Genomic DNA, 9,304 nt, shown 5'->3' with positions numbered 1-9,304 from the left:
TCACACTTGGGCAAGCTCACATTTTGGGAGGGTACAATAGTTTAAGAGAAATTGGTCTTATGTTATTGCCATATTGAGATAGTGGGTGGGTTAGAGGTTTTGGAGGCCTTTTTAGAGGGCTTTGTGCAAATGGGTTGATTTTTCACCCACTCTCTAATTTTAGAGACACCTAGGGTTTTGGAGATTTGGAAGCTAAGGGAAAAGGGATCTCTTCTCAACATTCATTTCCATTTGCATTGGACTGAGGTTGGTACTTCATGCCATGAATTTTATCTTCTTTTGAATGTTGAATAATGATATTGTAATTATGATCATGTAGGAATGTGAATGCATATTGTAAGTAGAATGTTGTTATGTTGTCTTGAAAGGAGTATAAAATATTGTTGTATTTTGTTTCCTTCTTGGTTTTCTTTTGTTTTGGATTTGATAATTGTTTTTGTGTGTGAAGGATTCACTCACCCTTAAGAGGGAAGATAGGTCTTGGGTGAAGGGGTTAGTTAGACTTGGCAATGTAGTTGAGTGCCCCTTCTCATGGAGAAGGGAGAAATTTCATGGAGTATGGGATCTATTGAAGCCATAGTTATTAATATTGTGTTTTTGGGGTGATAATTAGGGAATTTTTATGGAGAAAATTATTTATTATGAAAGACTTGTAGAGGCATGGTAAATTTCATGTTATGTTATTTGTAATGTTGTGATAATTCTCCTCTTGAAGAGCCCACCTGTTTATGATTCTATTTTTGAATCATTTTGAAGCCATGGTTGGGAAATTTCAAAGTTTTAATTATTATTTCTTATGAATTTTTGAGCTTGTATGGTTGTGGTTCTCCTAGCTCAGTGAGTGGCCTCAATGAGGCCTAGGTTGAGAGGTAAGCCTCCATGGTTCTTATTTAAATGCATTTGTAGATATTGTGCTCAAGGTATTAATAGGAGAAACTTGGATTTGTTCATCATGTTGATGGAGTATGAAGGAGTAATTTGTCATTGTGCATTACACTCAAAATGGAGAACTATCCATCTTATTCACTTTTTTGTATTTCTTGATTGTATGGTAGAAATGAAGGATTTTGTGTAAAGATCATATGTAATGTATCACTGCTTCATTAAAATGCATTTGTATGTAATAAAACGAGAAGTTGAAATATCATCATAGATGTAGTTGATATGTTTCAAGAGATAACTCCAAGGAGATAATTTATTGTACCCAATGCTCATTTGAAATAAATAAGTGTATGGTTGGATTATTACAACATGATTCATTAAGTGTTATGTGCTTAATTTTGTAAGTAATTTTCAAAATGTAGTTGGTTCAATATGTGAAAGTATCCATAAGCTCAATTATAATTGAGATGAATAAAGCCAAATGAGTTGTTAAAATAGTGTATAGATTTCATAGTTTCCATGTAATTAGTAAGTTCAGATTATCTCCAAAGTTAATTTTCCACTATATAAATAAGACTTCCATGACTAACTAAATAATAGCACAAGCACAACAATACCATTAAAGTCTTAGCTCTAGCATTCAAGTAAAAAATTATGAATGAATTCTATATTCACAATATATAAGTTAAGAGGAAAACAATGTACAAATATACTTGAGTAAAATAAAAATTAGGAAGAGTACATTTCACTCTTTGGATTTTGTATGGAGAAGTGAAAAAAAACCCCCCATCAAGAACTAATGCAGTCCATTAAAATAATCCCCCTTGCTTAGAAATAATAACATAAAATAATTACCTAGTCTAAAAGAAAAAAAAATAATGTAGATAAGCTACATAATACCCATTGTAGCTGCATACATCCCAAGGCAAGGTCGGATTAAGTCTTGTCATAGTCAAACAACTTGGAATGTTCCCTTTCTTCTAGGGGAAAAGAACAATAATAATAACTAAAAGAAAATACACATAAAAATATAATCCCTCATCTTATAATATATCCATTTGATGTAAGTAAAGAAAGTTATGCTTTAATTTTGAGAGGGACCCCACCATAGGACCACCCCATCTACACAACACCGATTACAATGCAACTTATTTGCACTGAGCCGTTGCCCATTTGCATGACCTTGACTAGTTGTTTGTATCTGAGACAGGAAAATGCCATCTTCAGCTTGGTAACATAATGTTTTCCATCAGTAAATTAAAACACATATTTTATCATTAGGAACAATTTATGGAACTCTTTTTCAATATTTTACAATTTAGTTGGTTATATTAATATTTTCTATTAATTTTTTATATTTGATATTTAGAATGACTATGTTTAAATAATTTTTTAAAATGCTACTATACTTAAACAAAAATATCGATTTATATCTAAAAATTCTAGATTGATTTTTTTATTCGAAGAGTATGTAAATGTGAGGCCTCACTTCGACCCATCCTAGCATCGATGATACATTATTATTTTGATACCCATAACTCAATATGTCAGAACATTATTTGATGCACTAAATATTAGTACGCTATTTATGATGTGTAATGCTTTACTTTAGTTATTTGATTTCGTCATATAATGCTTTATGAGCATGTTTAATGATGAAGTAAATGAATGCAAAATTAAAACTTTGATTTTCCAATTTTAATGAATAGAATGAGGTAAAAAAATGATTTGTAGAAAAATGGATGTTTTAATTTACATGAATTTCTTGATACGTATTCTTACATATATATATATACATGCGTTTTTTGAACTACTGATGTGTGCAGGAAATTTAGCTGGGAAACCCCATGAAAAGACAGAACTAAACCCCTTGTTAATTTGTGCTATCTTTCCATTGTCTTTCTTTGAAGGTTGTTAATTGGTCTTAAAATTCTCCTAGCTTTTTTTGGGTTCTATTAAGTCTTTAAGGCCTAAAAACATTAAATTTAAGTACCCTAGGGGTAAGAATGTGGGTGGGGAGCACTTTCCAATCCCTTAGTCTCTTTGGTTGATTTTTGGGGTCACTCAAAAACCCTATTTTTGGTTGATTGCGAAAATTGATTGTCTTCTACTTGAGTTGGTGACTAAAAACTCCCCCTTGAGGTTACTCGAGGTCTAGTTGAGTTAAGGATCATAAATAGAGGCAATTTGGAGTAGTGTTGGGGTTGTTACCCAATCTCTAGTTTTGGGAGAAAGTTTGAAGATTGAAGGAAGAAAAGGAAAAGCTCTTCTCAACTTACCATTTTTGCCATAACTTTTTGTGAAGGTAGGAGTTCTTCACTCTTTTGAATTGTTTCTTCATGTTGTTCATGCTTGAATCATGCATAAGGCATTGTGTTGTTGTTGCATTGCTTGCTTGTGTGTTGGGTTTGATTTGGAGGGATCTTAACTTGGTTCTTGATGTTATTCTTATGCTTTCCTTGATATTTTGTTTTGAGGGGATTTCATGGAGATTGTTTTGGCATCACTCACCCTTGGATAGGAAATAAGTGGCCATGTATGGGGGATGGGCCTTAGTTGGACCTCAATAGTGTAGAGTCTCCTCTCATGGTGAGAGGAAGGAAAGAGGGTAGGGTGTATGGGCCCCTACTTGTTATCCCATACATTGTATGAAAATTTGATTTCTTGAAGAAGGAAATGAATGAATACCCTTGTTATATTGGCCCTAAAAGGGTATTGCAAAAGAACGAAAGTTCTTGAATTTTAGCCCCGAAAAGGCTATGTTATGGTATGGTCATTGACATCTCCTATTGAGAAAATCCACCTCCCTCCTATTTTGGTTCATTGTTGAGCCTATTGTACAAAATCGGATTGGGAATGCATGCTTGAATTGTTCATCTTAGTATGTTGTTTTACCTCCATGTTGGTTCTTGTCTTTCCCATGGTTCCCTTGATGCATTGAAGACATCGGTAAAGATCTCTTGTGAAATCCCTAGAAGAGAATTCAATTGAATTGTAACATTATTTAAAATTGTATTTTAAATTTTGATGTATTTGGCAAAGACGTCAAGTTTTCTTATTGGTTCTTTCCCAATGGAGCCTTGAACCAGGTTGAATAATAGAGAAAGCAAAAGATTGTGAAAACCTCCTTGCATTGCTCTTATGTGATTTCAAATTATGCATATGTATGTGAGAAAATAGAGTAATAGATAATGTCTTCGAACTATGAATTCTCAAGGTTTCAATTATGTTAAGGAATAGTAATTTGATATGTTGAAGTTTCCTATTCGATGTTTTATGTATTAAGAGGAAATGAAAATCCTACATTGTGGACAAAAAAGTTATCTCTCTCCTTGTTAAATTTTATAACTGACAAAAATCAAATTTGATTAAGAGTTATGCATCTCCTTGTATTCTGAATAAAAGGAACATATAACTTGTTGTATGATGATTAATAAAACATAACCTTATACACATCCTTGTATTAGTATGCTTGTTCAAAGGAATCTATGTTGTCACTAGGATAGAAGTCACTCCTAGTATAACAAAAAAAAAATATAGCAAGAAGATTATATCAACACTTAGAAAATTTGGCTTCAAAAAAATTTGCATCTCTAGGAGTAAAAACCTCTTTGGAAAATGTATGGGAAAAAATTTAATTCCCCCAAGTTACCAAGAATATTCTCTAATTATTCCTCTTTGATCTCAACTAAAATCATTGCTAATTCTTTAAATAGTATAAATCATATAAATTCAAAAATAAAATAAACCTAAATTTGTATGTTAAATGCATTTCTTATTACCTTCTCTCAACAATAAAACTTTTGGCATTTACTCCTATAGCTAGCTAGTCCATCACTAAATCAAGTATTCAAATCTCCTCCCTGCCAAATTTGGGCACAGATCTAGTTGAAAATAAATCAGCATTTAACTCCTTGTAGCATGAAAGGGCAAGGTACTTGCCTAGGACTTCAAATCTAGACATTTTATAAACAAAAAAAAAAATGATATCACACCCACTTAAATTTTCTTTCCCACCCATCTCTTACTTTTTGTTCACCTTCCTATTGAAGGGCTAGGTGTGGACTTCACCCAACCACTTGCCAGTATGAGTACTGTCGCCACTGACAACCTTGTCTTATCAAGGGAAGCAAGAAGAAAATTTGACAAACTTAAAATTTTCTAACATTTATTCTCCCCCCCATATCTTTTCCCCTGTGCTAGATCCTTGCATGTCCATCACTCACACAAGGGGAGGATAGGTCTACATTGACAGACCTAGGTCAGCGTGCATATTTGTGGGGAAGCACGAGTCATCTTGTAAGGGAAGCCAAGTAGTGGCTAGTAGGTAGTCTAGGTTAGTTAGGAAATGTTGGTTAGTATTTAGATTTATTGTTAGTTTTAAATTAGATTAGCATTAAATTAGTATTTAGATCAGTAGTTACTTTATGTTATTAGAAAGTAGAATAATGTTTTTATGTGCTTGTTAGTTTAGTGTTTTTGTTTTATACATATATACTTAAGTTTGCTTAGTTAAACTTTAAACCTAACGTTTAAAATGATGTTAGTATAGAATAGTAACATAGTTGTTAGATTATTAATTAGTTCTACTTTAAAAGTTTTAATTTGAAATTAGTATATTTTAATTAAAATAATTTGAGTGATTTATTAATTAGTTTTATACTATTGTGAGTTAGATTAATCTTAATATTGGCATTTTAATGTTCAACTTAAATTTTATAATAGTTAGAATAAAGTTCAGATTTACTTAACAATTTAATTGAAATAAGTCTAGTCTTCAATTTTAATTATAGATGATAGATTAATAAATTAGATTAATATAAGTATGTTAGAGAAAATTTCAAAGTTATTTTAGACTTTGGAATTAAAGTTTTAAAATGCAGTAGCATGCGTTGAATAGTAAAATTCAATTGATCTTCTAGAGTTTTGAATTCTCTTAATGTTAAATGATTTAAATTGTTATGACGATCAAGTTATTAAGTTAATAGAAGGGACTAGTTAATTAGTTCATTATGAGGTTAGTGATATATTGATCATGATTAAATTGATGCTAAACAAGGTTATGTAATTAAGAGATAGATGTCATTTAGTTAGTAGGTCTTTTTGACGTATCTAATAAGTTGTTGTGTTAATCTATTGTCATCCTTAGGAGGTAATATTTTAAGGTATTATTAAAACAATTTAAGGGTTAGGACTTCATTTAAATGGAATTAGTCATTTAAATTAAATAAATTGATTTACTAAGAAACATTAAGTTCACTCAAACTATCTATTTTATGATATGCCTGAAACTGTGTCGTAACCTATTTATATGATGGTGAACTTGCATCTAGCTTCAAAGTACCTATGGCTATCTGAATTTTAAACTACTTGAACAATTAGTTCCATTATAGTTAATCATCTAAAATCTTTTACGACCATATTATCTTATTGAATCAGAGTTCTAAAAAAAATTTAAAAAATGTGTGTTTTGCCCATGTATTTTGGGCATGACAGTAAAATATATTTTATTTTGTTTTAAATAATTTATTCAATAGTAAGTTTTTAGGTCTTATTTAAATTTATTACTATATATTTTTAAAAAAAAAGTTAAACTTAACTTTAATAGGTAAATTATTATATTATAGATTAGTTTTAATTGAATATTTAGAATTAGATGTAAACTATATTTTATTTAATTTTAAATAATTTATTCAATGATAAGTGTTGAGGTCTTAAATTTATTACTATACAATATTAAAATTATATTTATTTAAAGTTTAAATATTTAATATATAATTTTGTTAATATAATTATGTACATCATGTTACTTTGGGTTTTAATAAAAATATCATAAATATTTTATGAATATTTAAAATCACATTTAAATATTATTTCTTAATTTTTCATTAAAAAGTGTAATACATTTTAATAATATAATTATTTCAAATGTATAGAAACATGAATAAGAAAATATAAATTTTAGTATACAAAATTTTAGTCTAATTATAATAAAGAAATATTAGTATAGATATAATCTTATAATTAATTTTTTTCCTAGTTTAATATAATCATTTTATTATTATCAGTAAATGGTTGAAGCCTCTGGATTATATATAAATAAATTGGAACAATTACAAAAATTGAGTTTTTCCATTCAAACATGCACTGGTAGGAAAGAATGAAGAAGAAAACCTCTAGTCTTGCTTGGGACCTTAGTCCAATACATAATATAAATATAAAAGGGACATTCCTCAATTTCTTAATACATTACTCTGCTCTATACTACTTTATCTATATTTATTCTTTAGAATTTGATACATTTATTTCTAGAGAACCATATTTGTAAATTCTTGATCAATGCTAGAGTTGATCACTCATATTCTGGTTATACTTAGTGACTAGATCAGGTTTAATTTACTGAAGCTTTGCAATCACATCTACTACAAACTTGTTTTGTAGGTTAGCACAAACTTTAATTTAAAATTAGAATCTCTAATTTAATATAATTTTATAATTAATATTTTTCCTTAATTTAATTACTTTATTTACTTTTCATTCAAAAATAAGTCAATTCACAACATTATGATGTGTAATTATTAATCATACATTACCTATTTCAATCAATTAAATATTTATGAAAAATAATTATTTAGTTTTAAATATAAATATAAAAATAACTATTGTTAATTATATTTAAAAATATTTTAACATTATTGTTATTCATATAACAATTTTTTTACATTATTTTAATATTTATTATTTTAAAATTTTAAAAATATTTTATTTACATGCAACCAACTAAATCCTACAATATATTAAAAAACTATGGATACAAAAAGGAAAACTCAAAAGTTCCATACAGACATTATTATTTTGCAGGTAGTAGAAATAATTTATTTTTGTTGTCCATGAAGGTACACCACGGGAAGGCCCATGACATGGGCACTAGTTACTGTGCAACATATATTGACCATGCCATGCCCATCTATGCCATGATCAAAGACGTCCATTCTTTGTTTTGTCCCTGAGCGTTCAATCACTCGTACTGTACCGCCATACCAATAGATTAATCACTATTTATAATTCATTAGGAACACAACTGAGTTAGTGCCAACAAAAATAGAATTTGAATATCCTGGGTTAAATATTTAAAAAAATATGAAAATTAATTAAAGAAATAAAAACTATCATAAATCATAACATCTATCAATTAAACAACAAAAATCTTTCTTTAAATTAGGGTTAGGATTTAGGTTCAAGTTACAATAATGATTAGTATTATAGTTTTAAAATTAGAGTTACAAAAGACTTTAAGTTTATATTATATTTAGATTTTAGGTTGTGAAATATGTATCAGGTTACCTCTAGATTTATATCTATTTATTATTATAGTATATATAAATCTATTTGTACAAATAAGTTTTTTTTTTATCGGTAAATGGTTGAAGCCTTATATAATATATTAATAAAGATAAAATTAAAAATGTCTCCATTCAAATAGGCACTGGTAGGAAAGAACGGAGAAGAAAACCTCTAGTCTTGCCTGGGGCCTGTAGTGCTTGCCCCTTGGTCGCATTTATGTTATTGTTGCCCAACTCTTCTTGGTGTATTTTTTATTAATTAAGTCTAACTAAAAGATTTAATTAAGGATTTAAATTAATAGAAAATCAATATGATATTTTTAATATTTAATTTTATTTAATTAATTGAGAAATTAATTAAATAAAAGAATTAATTTAAAGGTAAAAGTTATAAGTCTAAAGTTGGAACGAGATAGTACTTATTTAATTTAATAATAATAATATTTCTAGTTCATTTTTAAATAAATGACTAAATAATAGTATTATTTAAATTAATAAATATATTATCAAATTATGTTTCAAAAATAAATGTGGAAAATAAATTATAAGTTCATTTAAAATAAGTCAAGTGAATATTAATAAATAATGCATATTATTTTAATATTCACCTAGGAGTATGTGCATTTCTTTATGCACAAGCTATCTCCAACATGGGAGTTAGCATGGGTCATTATCTTAGAGCACTTCTAGTGACTGAAGAAGGGAGGTCCGATTGTAGAGGAATCGTGAAAGTTGAAGAGGGAGGGGACTTACCTATGGACTCTGGAGGCGTAGTGGACTAGCATCAGAGTCCAACTAAATACTCATGATCATTTCATTCCATTTCTCTCTTCTTGTCCTATTGTATCTGTTAAATGACTGTATGACTATGGCATCCTACTTTTAGTCACATTGTGTCAGAGATTGAAACAATTTGTTTCAGAATAGGAGTGGCTGCTTGCATTCACAATGTTGCAGTAAATGATCCATGGCTAAAATTGAGCCATTAGGTTAAAATCACGAATTTAAAAGAGTACATAGGGGCTATTTATATATCCATTTTAGCTGGCACTCCTCTTGAAAACCTATCATGGGCCTTT

Source organism: Cupressus sempervirens, chromosome 10, assembly GCF_028749045.1.
Source record: "Cupressus sempervirens isolate cs-2001-9-10 chromosome 10, ASM2874904v1, whole genome shotgun sequence".
Classification (NCBI taxonomy): Eukaryota; Viridiplantae; Streptophyta; class Pinopsida; order Cupressales; family Cupressaceae; genus Cupressus; species Cupressus sempervirens.
This window is presented reverse-complemented; position numbering follows the sequence as displayed.